A 12,736-nucleotide genomic window follows, 5' to 3' on the forward strand; every position below is an offset into this window, starting at 1 on the left:
TTCTACTTTCAAGGCGAAAAATAACAAGATTGTCAAAGACACTAGCTTCAATGTCTCGTGAGACATTGAAAGATTGATACACAAATGTGGTTCGCTAACTTCCTTGGAGACATTGTTGGCGCAAAGGATTGTGGGTACATGGGTGATTCAACGTGCTTCACGAAAGCTTTATTTGCGCAGGTTTTATTAAGAATTCCAACACGGGAGGATACGCTTCACTGCAATATTATTGACTGTGCATTGTGAGGAAATCTTAGCTCAGATCAACCAATCAGTGGACAGACAAAACGTCGACATCATTCCAAGCTTGCATACAGGCCGAGGGTGGTGAACCTGGAATCTGATTGGTCAAAAAATAAAATAAAGTAAAAACAGTTTCACATGGCACCTCTTACATATTACGAAATTGTTTGTCGTGTCGTGTTTCTTTCAGGTGATTAAAATAACTATTATATTCTATGAAAGATATAAATCCATGATGGGTAATTTTCGCCTCCCTTGGATGTTTGTCATTGGCTGCCTGGGACTGACGTTTCTCGCTAAACGGATGTTCGTGTGTTTACCCACAATCCTTTGTACCAAGTTTCCTATTAAGACGTAAACCACACACGTTAGTATTTTTTATACTGACTTGGTGTGATGGGGGTATAGCAATATACATATCACGGGTTATCATTTGCATTGGAAAAATAAAGGTGACACATTTGAGCGTGAGACCGTCATGTAAAATGGTATATCTGGCAATGGTATCGCCCGTTTCGGCTGCAAGACTACAGTTCACTCTTGTTTCTCTTCAAATCGTATAAATCTTTCGCCTTTTACTAAAGATTTCCGTGGGGAGGAACAACAAGAGTCTATCTCAATTTTTTGATGCCCTGCGAAAGCGGGGTTTCTCTGTTTGTCAAATACAATCATAATACTTCCCTATTAAATCTGAGAGGTGATTTAGTGTGCTCTTTCGCTATTGAAGCACACGGGCCCCATCTAAGCTTTGACATCGAAAATTCCACATTGTGCAGGCAGTTTTCAACAGGAATAAATTGTAAACCCGACTCAATTGACTTTGAATATTCGTGTTTTTCCAATTTTAAAATTATTCAAATTTTATTTACAATCCCATGATCAGCTCAACTGACTTCAAATTTGGATCCAGTTACTACCAAATGAGTTGACTCGGCCGCGTGGAGGATTGGCTGGATGTTCACTGCATGACCCACAATCATGTGCTTCCTAAAAAGTTTCCTATGAAGATGTAAACCATACATCAACACTTTTGTTTCTACTGACGATGTGATGAAAGTATAGCAATGTATATATCACGGGGTACCATTTGCAGTGGAATGATAAAGGTGACACATTTGAGTGTGAAACCGTTCCTGTAAGATGGTATGGCTCACAATGGTATCGCCCGTCTAGCCGGTAAACTGACAGTTCACTCTTGTTTCTCTTCAAATCGTATAAATCTTTCGCCTTTTACTAAAGATTTCCGTGGGGAGAAACAACAAGAGTCTATCTCAATTTTTTGATGCTCTGCGTAAGCGGAGCTTCTCTACCTTGTTAAATTGATTGGTTCAGACGTTGTGATCGAAGACAGGCGTCAACGTTGTTTTTTACGGACAGTATTCAGTTGGAAAAAGAGCCCATTGGACCTAGTAAACGGCCGTGTTGACGGTTGGCTGTATGTTCGCTGCTTTACCCATAAACATGTATCCAAAGAAGCTTCTTATGGAGACATAAACCATACAACATCGTATTTGTTTGTACTGTCTTGATGTGATGAAAGTACTACAATACGGTAAACGTATCACGGGTTATATCATTTACAGTGGGTGATTTGAGTGTAAGACCGTCCCTGTAAGACGGTATGGCTGGCAATGGTATCGCCCGTTTAGCCGGTAGGTAGATAGTTCGCTCTTGTTTCTCTTCAAATCGTATAAATCTTTCGCCCTTTACTAAAGATTTCCGTGGGGAAGAATAACAAGAGTTATATCTCAATTTTTTGATGATCTGTGAAAGCGGAGTTTCTTGACTATGTTAAAATTGGTGTATCGTTGAAGTAGTGAAACATACCAGAGGGATATTCTTCACTACGTGTCTCCCCGCCATAGAAGATCTTGCTCAAATATTTAAATTCAATTTAATCGGATGTATCCTTCTCAAAAATGTAAATTACATCTAATTGGACATATCTCGCCCATTTTAAAGAGAGGTCCGTGATTGACTGGCTTAAGTGCTGCTATCGAAGACAGGCTGAAGACAGGCGTTAGACTAATTTTGTACATGCAGTATTCAGTCAGAAAAAGAATCCATTGGACCTACTAAACGGTCGTGTCGACGATTGGCTGAGTGTTCGCTGCTTTACCCACAAACGTGTATCCTAAAAAGCTTACTATTAAGATGTAAACCATACCCCAACACTTTAGTATTTGTTTATACGGACTTTATGTGATGAAAGTATTGCAATACAGTATACATATCACGGGTTATATCATTTGCAGTGGAATGATAAAGGTGAGTGTAAAACCGTCCCTGTAAGATGGTATGTCTGGCAATGGTATCGCCCGTTTCGGCTGCAAGACTACAGTTCACTCTTGTTTCTCTTCAAATCGTATAAATCTTTCGCCTTTTACTAAAGATTTCCGTGGGGAGGAACAACAAGAGTCTATCTCAATTTTTTGATGCCCGGCGAAAGCGGGGTTTCTCTGTTTGTCAAATACAATCATAATACTTCCCTATTAAATCTGAGAGGTGATTTAGTGTGCTCTTTCGCTATTGAAGCACACGGGCCCCATCTAAGCTTTGACATCGAAAATTTCACATTGTGCAGGCAGTTTTCAACAGGAATAAATTGTAAACCCGACTCAATTGACTTTGAATATTCGTGTTTTTCCAATTTTAAAATTATTCAAATTTTATTTACAATCCCATGATCAGCTCAACTGACTTCAAATTTGGATCCAGTTACTACCAAATGAGTTGACTCGGCCGCGTGGAGGATTGGCTGGATGTTCACTGCATGACCCACAATCATGTGCTTCCTAAAAAGTTTCCTATGAAGATGTAAACCATACATCAACACTTTTGTTTCTACTGACGATGTGGTGAAAGTATAGCAATGTATATATCACGGGGTACCATTTGCAGTGGAATGATAAAGGTGACACATTTGAGTGTGAAACCGTTCCTGTAAGATGGTATGGCTCACAATGGTATCGCCCGTCTAGCCGGTAGGTTGACAGTTCACTCTTGTTTCTCTTCAAATCGTATAAATCTTTCGCCTTTTACTAAAGATTTCCGTGGGGCGGAACAACAAGAGTCCATCTCAATTCTTTGATGCTCTGTAAAAGTGGGTTAGCCCAATTTGGTCAATTTAAACACACTTCCTGTCTTAAAACCCATTGCTGTTATCCCGATCTTTACACCCCGACGCACTCTCCTGTTTTTTACCCTGAAGAATTAATCTTCAATGGCCTACAGACAGTTGTGGGGGGCTAAATCGGTCCGTCATCACAGGCATTACATTCTCCCTCTCAGCGGTACGTTTTCAAAATGTGATTAGGATTTCAAAGTTGTGTTTTAACTCTTTCAGGGACAGCGGTTGCTACAGCAGACAGCTTATCAGGTGACAGGGTGCATGAAATGGTTAAACTAGGTTCTCACTAATTCGGAACCCTAATTAGTTTTAAACCAAGTTAAGCAGACTGGCCTGCGAATGACTAAACACCCCTGCATACTATATCATGGCGAATCAAATATGCTGCCATGCCTAATTTTGAGACACATGCAGGAAATTACATAACATGCGTCGTGTCGTGGTACACTCGCCTGACTTGTGTGCAGACAGTGTGGGATTGGTTCCCACTTCGTGACGGCGTGGATGTGGGTGTGAATAGTCATTGTCTTGATATTTGCCCTCTGACTGACGTGCGACCAGTCAAGGGTGTTGTTGGGATAGGCTCCAGAGTGATTGCCTGACTGGTGAATATTTTTTTCAAATTTACGTAAAACTATCAGAACGCCTCATGGCCCGAGGGGCGAATGACGAGGATGCTGCATAGACACAGATCTATCTATCTCTTTATCTACACACATAGAAACATACAGTAGAGGTCTCTCTTAGCCAATGGGATGCTCGGTAATAGACAATGACGAGATCAGCTATAAGTATGTTACGTTCAGGAAACTCGGTGCTGCGATTAGCGGCCCATACTGTGTTTTTACCTTTCGGATCTTGAAATTTCTTTGCAAGTAACAAGAGGCAATTTTTTTTTCCTGTTGAGGCGTTTCGTAACTTGAAAATTTAGTATGAAGAGACGTTCGTAAGTAGAGGTACCACTGTGTTTTTTCTCATCGAACTTAGCAAGACCACACATTTAAGAAACACATTTCTCAAGTCAAGAATTAAAGAAAGAATCATTCAAGATAGTCTTAGCTCCATGAATGCCGGATTTCCTGTGTGTGACCTGTATCTGAATATTAACCAATTGAGAGTATAATCTACTTTCTCTCTTCAAGTTAAGTAGTCAAGTCAAGTACAACTTTATTGATGAAATTTCTTCCCTCTCACAACATACAACAAGAGGAGCCGCTGTGGTTGCCCGCACCACCATCAAAAGAAAAGTTAACAAAATAATACAATACAACACGTTTTTAATCTTAATTGAGTGCATAGCAAGATGTTAATTATTGCTTCAACTGGGCAACTTTAACTACTCTGACCATATTCTTTCCATCAATGCTCTGTGATGAAGCAAAGAACAATCATCAATAGCAGAAAGCATAGGATTCATTCCTCACTTCCAGCCAGCTTCATGCTCAGGAAAGAATATCACAATTCATCATCGTAGTTGGCGAGACCAAACACTTTAGAAACACATTTCTCAAGTCAAGAACTATAGAAATGATCCCTGAAAGTATAGTCTTAACTAAACATGGTGCAATGACAGGAAGTCACCTGGAAGACTATCACTGTCACACAGAGGACACACTTTTGCTCACACTCATCAAAACAAACCAGCTCATGATTGGTCAAAAAATGAAGATATTTGTCGCTTTGTCGTTAGTTTTGCTAAACTAAAGAACATAACACATACAGTACATATTTGCGATCTTAAGTAGTAAACATAACCAACATTGTGTTAATGAGTCCTGACCATCCTGAACTAGAAGAGTTAGATTAAAAAATTAACATTAAGCAGATTAAAAAATTAACATTAAGCAGGATGAGAACTTCAACAATTTATGGCCATTTTTGGGCAGTCGACAGCTAACCAATAATATTACAGAGAAGACAATGTCCATAAATCAGTGTTGCAAGCTTCTTGTTCATTGGACATAAACTCAAGCTAACCAAATGTTTAATGCAACAGTGATCATTAATAATCAGACATTTGGTGGAATATTTAACAAAGAGCCGTGAATCATCATGCAGGCAAGATGCCAGCATTCATTTAGATTCACAACAGTTTACTGAAACCAGTTGACAATAACTACTAAGAACATATTTCTTCCATCAATGCTCCACAACAGAGCACTGAACATTCATCAATGGCAGGAAGCATATGATATAATTACTGCCTTCTGCCAGCTTCATGCTCGGGAAGGAATATCACATCTTATCATCGTAGTTAGCGATACCAAACACTTTAGAAAACCATTTCTCCAGTCAAGCACTATAGAAATGATCCCTGAAAGTATAGTCTTAACTCGAGATGGCGCAATGGCAGGAAGTCAGATGGAAGATTACTACTGTCACTTAGAGGACACACTCCTGCTCACACTCATCTAAAAGGACCAGAAAGTAATTTGAAGAATTATGGAGATGACCCCTGAAAGTTTAAGAACTCTGGAAATGACCTTGAAAAATGACATAACACCTGGCAACCATGGGAAGTAATTTGCAGAGAGAGAGAGAGAGAGAGAGAGAGAGAGAGAGAGAGAGAGAGAGAGAGAGAGAGAGAGAGAGAGAGAGAGAGACAGAGAGTTGGGGGGGAGAGAGAGAGAGAGTTGGGGTGGAGAGAGAGAGGGACGCACACGCACTCACACACAAGTAAGCTGACTTCCTTTTCGCCAGTAGAGGTCACTGTAACTGATGATTCAAGGAAATGACGTAATCCTCTTTGAAAACATTTGCGCCATATGATTCAATGTGATTCACGAAAGCTTTATTTGGACACGCCCCACTGCAATATGATTGGCTGCACATTAAGAGGACAAAAACCGTCGACGTCATTCCAAGGCTTTATGCATGGCAAGGGTGGTGAAACCTCTCTACTAGTCGTGACGTGCTGAGTTTGGACAAAAGGTCCTCCAAGTTTGCCCTCTGGGTAAAAATAGTACTTGCAAAGATGACTTCCCGTCGTCGCCCGATGAAGAGTTAAGACTATACTTTCAGGGATCATTTCTATAGTTCTTAACTTGAGAAATGTTTTTCTAAAGTGTATGGTCTCGCTAACTACGATGATGAGGTTTGATACTCCTTCCTGAGCGTGAAGCTGCCATAGAATAATGAATTCATTCATAAGTTCTATGTCATTGATGAACGTTCGCTGCTTCTTATGGAGCAATGAGGGATGGAGTATGTTCAGAGTAGTTTGCTCTAGCTTATAGGTGAAGTCTAATTTCAATCTTTAAGAAGTTTAAATTAATTACATAAATTCTAAATTCATTCTGGGCTCCCATTGCCTTCCTCGTCACGTTAAGCTCGACTTTGCTTAATCAATAGGTAGAGTAGAGGATCTATTACTACGTGTCATGGGCGGGGAATGTCTTCTTTAATCAATGAACGTTGCTTACCAGCAATCAAATAATATATTCCTGGATATTTAACATTTATTTTGAAAGACAAACCTTTCCATTCCAACCATGCGATTAAATGGGATTCACGAAAGCTTTATTTGGACGCGCCCCACTGCAATATGATTGGCTGCACATTGAGAGGACACGTTGGCTTTGATCAACCAATTATAGGACAGAAAACCCGTCGACGTCATTCCAAGGCTGTATGCATGCCAAGGGTGGTAAAACCTCTCTACTAATCGTTTGCTTTGATCAACCAATTATAGGACAGAAAAACCGTCGACGTCATTCCAAGGCTGTATGCATGGCAAGGGTGGTGGAACCTCTCTACTAGTCGTGACGTACTGAGTTTGGACAAAAGGTCCTCCAAGTTTGCCCTCTGGGTAAAAATAGTACTTGCAAAGATGACTTCCCGTCGTCGCCCGATGAAGAGTTAAGACTATACTTTCAGGGATCATTTCTATAGTTCTTAACTTGAGAAATGTTTTTCTAAAGTGTATGGTCTCGCTAACTACGATGATGAGGTTTGATACTCCTTCCTGAGCGTGAAGCTGGCATAGAATAATGAATTCATTCATAAATTCTATGACATTGATGAACGTTCGGTGCTTCTTTTGGAGCATTGAGGGATGGAGTATGGTCAGAGTAGTTTGCTCTAACTTATAGGTCAAGTCTAATTTCAATCTTTAAGAAGTTTAAATTAATTACATAAATTCTAAATTCATTCTGGGCTCCCATTGCCTTCCTCGTCACGTTAAGCTCGACTTTGCTTAATCAATAGGTAGAGTAGAGGATCTATGACTACGTGTCATGGGCGGGGAATGTCTTCTTTAATCAATGAACGTTGCTTACCAGCAATCAAATAATATATTCCTGGATATTTAACATTTATTTTGAAAGACAAACCTTTCCATTCCAACCATGCGATTAAACGGGATTCACGAAAGCTTTATTTGGACGCGCCCCACTGCAATATGATTGGCTGCACATTGAGAGGACACGTTGGCTTTGATCAACCAATTATAGGACAGAAAAACCGTCGACGTCATTCCAAGGCTGTATGCATGCCAAGGGTGGTAAAACCTCTCTACTAGTCGTTTGCTTTGATCAACCAATTATAGGACAGAAAAACCGTCGACGTCATTCCAAGGCTGTATGCATGGCAAGGGTGGTGGAACCTCTCTACTAGTCGTGACGTACTGAGTTTGGACAAAAGGTCCTCCAAGTTTGCCCTCTGGGTAAAAATAGTACTTGCAAAGATGACTTCCCGTCGTCGCCCGATGAAGAGTTAAGACTATACTTTCAGGGATCATTTCTATAGTTCTTAACTTGAGAAATGTTTTTCTAAAGTGTATGGTCTCGCTAACTACGATGATGAGGATTGATACTCCTTCCTGAGCGTGAAGCTGGCATAGAATAATGAATTCATTCATAAGTTCTATGACATTGATGAACGTTCGGTGCTTCTTTTGGAGCATTGAGGGATGGAGTATGGTCAGAGTAGTTTGCTCTAGCTTATAGGTCAAGTCTAATTTCAATCTTTAAGAAGTTTAAATTAATTACATAAATTCTAAATTCATTCTGGGCTCCCATTGCCTTCCTCGTCACGTTAAGCTCGACTTTGCTTAATCAATAGGTAGAGTAGAGGATCTATGACTACGTGTCATGGGCGGGGAATGTCTTCTTTAATCAATGAACGTTGCTTACCAGCAATCAAATAATATATTCCTGAATATTTAACATTTATTTTGAAAGACAAACCTTTCCATTCCAACCATGCGATTCAATGGGATTCACGAAAGCTTTATTTGGACGCGCCCCACTGCAATATGATTGGCTGCACATTGAGAGGACACGTTGGCTTTGATCAACCAATTATAGGACAGAAAACCCGTCGACGTCATTCCAAGGCTGTATGCATGCCAAGGGTGGTAAAACCTCTCTACTAGTCGTTTGCTTTGATCAACCAATTATAGGACAGAAAAACCGTCGACGTCATTCCAAGGCTGTATGCATGGCAAGGGTGGTGGAACCTCTCTACTAGTCGTGACGTACTGAGTTTGGACAAAAGGTCCTCCAAGTTTGCCCTCTGGGTAAAAATAGTACTTGCAAAGATGACTTCCCGTCGTCGCCCGATGAAGAGTTAAGACTATACTTTCAGGGATCATTTCTATAGTTCTTAACTTGAGAAATGTTTTTCTAAAGTGAATGGTCTCGCTAACTACGATGATGAGGTTTGATACTCCTTCCTGAGCGTGAAGCTGCCATAGAATAATGAAGTCATTCATAAGTTCTATGTCATTGATGAACGTTCGCTGCTTCTTATGGAGCAATGAGGGATGGAGTATGTTCAGAGTAGTTCGCTCAAGCCAAAAGGTTAAGTGTTAAAGTATACTTTATTGATTATAATTCTTAACAGGATTTCCTTGATTACCTCGTGACGTTAAACTCGAGGAAAGTCTACTCCACCATAATCATTTGGTAGATTAGAGGATCCATGACTGTATGTCGTGGGCGGGAAACGTCGTCTCTATTCAACGTTGCTTACCAGCTATCAAATATATTATTGGATAATCAATATTTATTTGAAAGACAACTTGTGCAACGGTCGGCACACCAAAAAAATAATAAACCAATTTGGAAACACGCGCAGCACTCATCCTCTATATCCTTCAGTACTTCGACCTAAGAGGGACGTCATATAAAAACCTACACTGTTGAGGGTTTTGTTTTTGCTTTTTCCCAGTTTTTTCTACTTTCAAGGCGAAAAATAACAAGATTGTCAAAGACACTAGCTTCAATGTCTCGTGAGACATTGAAAGATTGATACACAAATGTGGTTCGCTAACTTCCTTGGAGACATTGTTGGCGCAAAGGATTGTGGGTACATGGGTGATTCAACGTGCTTCACGAAAGCTTTATTTGCGCAGGTTTTATTAAGAATTCCAACACGGGAGGATACGCTTCACTGCAATATTATTGACTGTGCATTGTGAGGAAATCTTAGCTCAGATCAACCAATCAGTGGACAGACAAAACGTCGACATCATTCCAAGCTTGCATACAGGCCGAGGGTGGTGAACCTGGAATCTGATTGGTCAAAAAATAAAATAAAGTAAAAACAGTTTCACATGGCACCTCTTACATATTACGAAATTGTTTGTCGTGTCGTGTTTCTTTCAGGTGATTAAAATAACTATTATATTCTATGAAAGATATAAATCCATGATGGGTAATTTTCGCCTCCCTTGGATGTTTGTCATTGGCTGCCTGGGACTGACGTTTCTCGCTAAACGGATGTTCGTGTGTTTACCCACAATCCTTTGTACCAAGTTTCCTATTAAGACGTAAACCACACACGTTAGTATTTTTTATACTGACTTGGTGTGATGGGGGTATAGCAATATACATATCACGGGTTATCATTTGCATTGGAAAAATAAAGGTGACACATTTGAGCGTGAGACCGTCATGTAAAATGGTATATCTGGCAATGGTATCGCCCGTTTCGGCTGCAAGACTACAGTTCACTCTTGTTTCTCTTCAAATCGTATAAATCTTTCGCCTTTTACTAAAGATTTCCGTGGGGAGGAACAACAAGAGTCTATCTCAATTTTTTGATGCCCTGCGAAAGCGGGGTTTCTCTGTTTGTCAAATACAATCATAATACTTCCCTATTAAATCTGAGAGGTGATTTAGTGTGCTCTTTCGCTATTGAAGCACACGGGCCCCATCTAAGCTTTGACATCGAAAATTCCACATTGTGCAGGCAGTTTTCAACAGGAATAAATTGTAAACCCGACTCAATTGACTTTGAATATTCGTGTTTTTCCAATTTTAAAATTATTCAAATTTTATTTACAATCCCATGATCAGCTCAACTGACTTCAAATTTGGATCCAGTTACTACCAAATGAGTTGACTCGGCCGCGTGGAGGATTGGCTGGATGTTCACTGCATGACCCACAATCATGTGCTTCCTAAAAAGTTTCCTATGAAGATGTAAACCATACATCAACACTTTTGTTTCTACTGACGATGTGATGAAAGTATAGCAATGTATATATCACGGGGTACCATTTGCAGTGGAATGATAAAGGTGACACATTTGAGTGTGAAACCGTTCCTGTAAGATGGTATGGCTCACAATGGTATCGCCCGTCTAGCCGGTAAACTGACAGTTCACTCTTGTTTCTCTTCAAATCGTATAAATCTTTCGCCTTTTACTAAAGATTTCCGTGGGGAGAAACAACAAGAGTCTATCTCAATTTTTTGATGCTCTGCGTAAGCGGAGCTTCTCTACCTTGTTAAATTGATTGGTTCAGACGTTGTGATCGAAGACAGGCGTCAACGTTGTTTTTTACGGACAGTATTCAGTTGGAAAAAGAGCCCATTGGACCTAGTAAACGGCCGTGTTGACGGTTGGCTGTATGTTCGCTGCTTTACCCATAAACATGTATCCAAAGAAGCTTCTTATGGAGACATAAACCATACAACATCGTATTTGTTTGTACTGTCTTGATGTGATGAAAGTACTACAATACGGTAAACGTATCACGGGTTATATCATTTACAGTGGGTGATTTGAGTGTAAGACCGTCCCTGTAAGACGGTATGGCTGGCAATGGTATCGCCCGTTTAGCCGGTAGGTAGATAGTTCGCTCTTGTTTCTCTTCAAATCGTATAAATCTTTCGCCCTTTACTAAAGATTTCCGTGGGGAAGAATAACAAGAGTTATATCTCAATTTTTTGATGATCTGTGAAAGCGGAGTTTCTTGACTATGTTAAAATTGGTGTATCGTTGAAGTAGTGAAACATACCAGAGGGATATTCTTCACTACGTGTCTCCCCGCCATAGAAGATCTTGCTCAAATATTTAAATTCAATTTAATCGGATGTATCCTTCTCAAAAATGTAAATTACATCTAATTGGACATATCTCGCCCATTTTAAAGAGAGGTCCGTGATTGACTGGCTTAAGTGCTGCTATCGAAGACAGGCTGAAGACAGGCGTTAGACTAATTTTGTACATGCAGTATTCAGTCAGAAAAAGAATCCATTGGACCTACTAAACGGTCGTGTCGACGATTGGCTGAGTGTTCGCTGCTTTACCCACAAACGTGTATCCTAAAAAGCTTACTATTAAGATGTAAACCATACCCCAACACTTTAGTATTTGTTTATACGGACTTTATGTGATGAAAGTATTGCAATACAGTATACATATCACGGGTTATATCATTTGCAGTGGAATGATAAAGGTGAGTGTAAAACCGTCCCTGTAAGATGGTATGTCTGGCAATGGTATCGCCCGTTTCGGCTGCAAGACTACAGTTCACTCTTGTTTCTCTTCAAATCGTATAAATCTTTCGCCTTTTACTAAAGATTTCCGTGGGGAGGAACAACAAGAGTCTATCTCAATTTTTTGATGCCCGGCGAAAGCGGGGTTTCTCTGTTTGTCAAATACAATCATAATACTTCCCTATTAAATCTGAGAGGTGATTTAGTGTGCTCTTTCGCTATTGAAGCACACGGGCCCCATCTAAGCTTTGACATCGAAAATTTCACATTGTGCAGGCAGTTTTCAACAGGAATAAATTGTAAACCCGACTCAATTGACTTTGAATATTCGTGTTTTTCCAATTTTAAAATTATTCAAATTTTATTTACAATCCCATGATCAGCTCAACTGACTTCAAATTTGGATCCAGTTACTACCAAATGAGTTGACTCGGCCGCGTGGAGGATTGGCTGGATGTTCACTGCATGACCCACAATCATGTGCTTCCTAAAAAGTTTCCTATGAAGATGTAAACCATACATCAACACTTTTGTTTCTACTGACGATGTGGTGAAAGTATAGCAATGTATATATCACGGGGTACCATTTGCAGTGGAATGATAAAGGTGACACATTTGAGTGTGAAACCGTTCCTGT

The 12,736-nt window shown here is 40.0% G+C and overlaps 15 non-coding genes across 15 annotated transcripts; 13 read left to right on the plus strand and 2 right to left on the minus strand.

Moving 5' to 3' along the window:
- Positions 1-777: 777 nt before the first annotated feature.
- LOC147202324 (U5 spliceosomal RNA) lies at positions 778-891 on the plus strand. Its single transcript, XR_015101523.1, has one exon. It is a non-coding gene; the product is annotated as a U5 spliceosomal RNA (small nuclear RNA).
- A 541-nt stretch (positions 892-1,432) lies between these two features.
- Positions 1,433-1,546, plus strand: LOC147202325 (U5 spliceosomal RNA). The gene has a single exon (XR_015101517.1). It is a non-coding gene; the product is annotated as a U5 spliceosomal RNA (small nuclear RNA).
- Positions 1,547-1,908: 362 nt separating this feature from the next.
- LOC147202326 (U5 spliceosomal RNA) lies at positions 1,909-2,023 on the plus strand. The gene has a single exon (XR_015101503.1). It is a non-coding gene; the product is annotated as a U5 spliceosomal RNA (small nuclear RNA).
- Positions 2,024-2,585: 562 nt separating this feature from the next.
- On the plus strand, positions 2,586-2,699 carry LOC147202327 (U5 spliceosomal RNA). Its single transcript, XR_015101498.1, has one exon. It is a non-coding gene; the product is annotated as a U5 spliceosomal RNA (small nuclear RNA).
- A 541-nt stretch (positions 2,700-3,240) lies between these two features.
- Positions 3,241-3,354, plus strand: LOC147202328 (U5 spliceosomal RNA). Its single transcript, XR_015101501.1, has one exon. It is a non-coding gene; the product is annotated as a U5 spliceosomal RNA (small nuclear RNA).
- A 1,354-nt stretch (positions 3,355-4,708) lies between these two features.
- LOC147202329 (small nucleolar RNA U3) lies at positions 4,709-4,923 on the minus strand. Its single transcript, XR_015101513.1, has one exon. It is a non-coding gene; the product is annotated as a small nucleolar RNA U3 (small nucleolar RNA).
- Positions 4,924-5,488: 565 nt separating this feature from the next.
- LOC147202330 (small nucleolar RNA U3) lies at positions 5,489-5,703 on the minus strand. The gene has a single exon (XR_015101515.1). It is a non-coding gene; the product is annotated as a small nucleolar RNA U3 (small nucleolar RNA).
- A 675-nt stretch (positions 5,704-6,378) lies between these two features.
- Positions 6,379-6,593, plus strand: LOC147202331 (small nucleolar RNA U3). The gene has a single exon (XR_015101509.1). It is a non-coding gene; the product is annotated as a small nucleolar RNA U3 (small nucleolar RNA).
- Positions 6,594-7,233: 640 nt separating this feature from the next.
- Positions 7,234-7,448, plus strand: LOC147202332 (small nucleolar RNA U3). Its single transcript, XR_015101507.1, has one exon. It is a non-coding gene; the product is annotated as a small nucleolar RNA U3 (small nucleolar RNA).
- Positions 7,449-8,088: 640 nt separating this feature from the next.
- On the plus strand, positions 8,089-8,303 carry LOC147202333 (small nucleolar RNA U3). The gene has a single exon (XR_015101508.1). It is a non-coding gene; the product is annotated as a small nucleolar RNA U3 (small nucleolar RNA).
- Positions 8,304-8,943: 640 nt separating this feature from the next.
- LOC147202334 (small nucleolar RNA U3) lies at positions 8,944-9,158 on the plus strand. Its single transcript, XR_015101512.1, has one exon. It is a non-coding gene; the product is annotated as a small nucleolar RNA U3 (small nucleolar RNA).
- Positions 9,159-10,325: 1,167 nt separating this feature from the next.
- Positions 10,326-10,439, plus strand: LOC147202335 (U5 spliceosomal RNA). The gene has a single exon (XR_015101496.1). It is a non-coding gene; the product is annotated as a U5 spliceosomal RNA (small nuclear RNA).
- A 541-nt stretch (positions 10,440-10,980) lies between these two features.
- LOC147202336 (U5 spliceosomal RNA) lies at positions 10,981-11,094 on the plus strand. The gene has a single exon (XR_015101518.1). It is a non-coding gene; the product is annotated as a U5 spliceosomal RNA (small nuclear RNA).
- Positions 11,095-11,456: 362 nt separating this feature from the next.
- LOC147202337 (U5 spliceosomal RNA) lies at positions 11,457-11,571 on the plus strand. Its single transcript, XR_015101504.1, has one exon. It is a non-coding gene; the product is annotated as a U5 spliceosomal RNA (small nuclear RNA).
- A 562-nt stretch (positions 11,572-12,133) lies between these two features.
- LOC147202338 (U5 spliceosomal RNA) lies at positions 12,134-12,247 on the plus strand. Its single transcript, XR_015101499.1, has one exon. It is a non-coding gene; the product is annotated as a U5 spliceosomal RNA (small nuclear RNA).
- The last annotated feature ends 489 nt before the right edge of the window (positions 12,248-12,736 follow it).

The sequence above is a fragment of the Hippocampus guttulatus genome, chromosome 7 (assembly GCF_054856545.1).
Source record: "Hippocampus guttulatus isolate MCC_2025c chromosome 7, RoL_Hgut_1.0, whole genome shotgun sequence".
Classification (NCBI taxonomy): domain Eukaryota; kingdom Metazoa; phylum Chordata; class Actinopteri; order Syngnathiformes; family Syngnathidae; genus Hippocampus; species Hippocampus guttulatus.